The sequence below is a fragment of the Amphimedon queenslandica genome, unplaced genomic scaffold (genome assembly GCF_000090795.2).
Source record: "Amphimedon queenslandica unplaced genomic scaffold, v1.1 AMPQUscaffold_11667, whole genome shotgun sequence".
NCBI classification, from domain to species: domain Eukaryota; kingdom Metazoa; phylum Porifera; class Demospongiae; order Haplosclerida; family Niphatidae; genus Amphimedon; species Amphimedon queenslandica.
The window spans coordinates 6,754-8,607 of NW_003548091.1; the positions used below are offsets into that span (position 1 = coordinate 6,754).

At 35.5% G+C, this 1,854-nt stretch overlaps 1 long non-coding RNA gene across 1 annotated transcript; it reads left to right on the top strand.

The window, feature by feature from the left end:
* Positions 1-6: 6 nt before the first annotated feature.
* Positions 7-1,771, top strand: LOC109589060 (uncharacterized). The gene is made up of 2 exons (XR_002188504.1): positions 7-273; positions 326-1,771. It is a non-coding gene; the product is annotated as an uncharacterized LOC109589060 (long non-coding RNA).
* Positions 1,772-1,854: the final 83 nt, after the last annotated feature.

A 1,854-nucleotide genomic window follows, 5' to 3' on the forward strand; every position in this document is an offset into this window, starting at 1 on the left:
TTCTTCCAATCGTATGCTGTAAGAGATCGGGTGGATTTGTCTCAAACATCTGAAGAGCCAAATCTCTATTCCAAAAAGCCTGTGTCTGAGTTGCCCATCGATAATTTATTGCCATCAGTCTCAGATGACCAGGCTCTCATCAGTAACATGTCTACTTTAATTGGCTGTGTCTTAATTTCAGAATTGTTATATTTTTCTCATACCTTCTCAGATGTTGTTCTCAAACACATTGAGCATCATCAATATAGCAACATGTCTAAGAAGTCCGAAACGGTATGATAATTATACATGTATTTATGCATTTATGTATATCCTTTTTTGATAGGTTCCACTTGGTATCATTTTTAGAATGAAAATGTTGTTGAAGACATGATTGATATCATGCTAGAACTTCATAAATATGTGCCATGCGAGAAGAAGACTAAAGTGGATGCAAGTAGTGGTTGTGAAGTGCCATGTGATGTTCAACACAGTATCTTATTTGGAGGGGACCAGTTAACTAGAAAACGAGCTGAGACTGCAAAAGATGCACGGCAAAACAGTCCCTACCAAATTAAAAGGTCTGATTCCTGTTTGTAAAGACTGGCACGCAAAGAAGATTTTTTTGGAGGTGTTGTAGTTGTAATAACGATGATTACCTTTAATGATTATCATGGTTGTAGATGATATGGAAGTGGCTGTATGATAACAAGAGCTTTTTGGAGAAAGGCACTCTATATGTCAACTGCGAAACCTTATTGACCATAGAAAAATTTCAGCCTCTGCCTCGGATGATTTTAATGCATGTGATGACTACTTTTTGTAACGGTTGTACAATGCCATATTGTTTCTGCAGCCATGAATCTGTTAAAAATGAAAGCCACATCAGATAAGCCAGACCATGTGTTGCTTTATGGATCAAATTGAAAGACGATAGGAAACTGGTACTCGCTCAAGTTACAAAGGAGATATGTCTTAAATATGTAGACATATTGGCACATCATAATCTAGAAGAAGATATTCAAGGAGATGGAGTAAAAGCATATGCTGTTCAAATATTGTCACAGGGTCTGTTATACATGGAGTTCAGATGCTATTTGTGAAGGGGATGGGTATAGGATTCTTAGATGTTGGCGTTATCTCATGCTTGTGTTCCGGTCAAGACAAAGAAAGAACTACTGCATTAAAGGACTAAACCTATTGGCTCAATTCCATTTCTACTTAAATGAAAGGCAGTCCCACCAATTGATCTGGTCTAGGTGCATAAATATCCATGGATTACCAGGACAGAATGTACCCTGTGATTTGTTTTTAGAGCATCTCAACAAAATATGTAAGCTGGCAATAGAGACTTTAGGAAGCAACTTTTCAGAAAAGGCATTGGAGCATGTTGGACACTGTGTGGGAATTCTGGATGGTCTTTTCGACCAATTTGATAGTGATTTCTGTATCGACAAACTATCCGGAAGACATATGCTGGCTGATTCAGAAAAAGAATAATTAATGAGCTAGTCGAAGCAAACGTATTCTCGTATGCCCAAAATAGGGAACATAAATCATTTAAATCTATAAAAACTAATATCATGTCATCATTGCACTACAATCAAAAATTTCATAAATGGATAGCACAGCAACTCTTCTCTATAAAAACTAAATTCATTTAACATGACAAGTAACAATCTAGTTAATACATGTGCATGAATCTAAATACTTTATCTCTAAAGTAAAATATTCAATAAAAGTAAGAATAATGATAATAAATTCCAAAAAGTAAAATGCTATTGATTGAACATCAGGATCAAATGGGTGTTGCATATTTAACCACTGATTGTAACGGCTATCAATCTTTATATTAACCCTTTGTTAAAACACTTT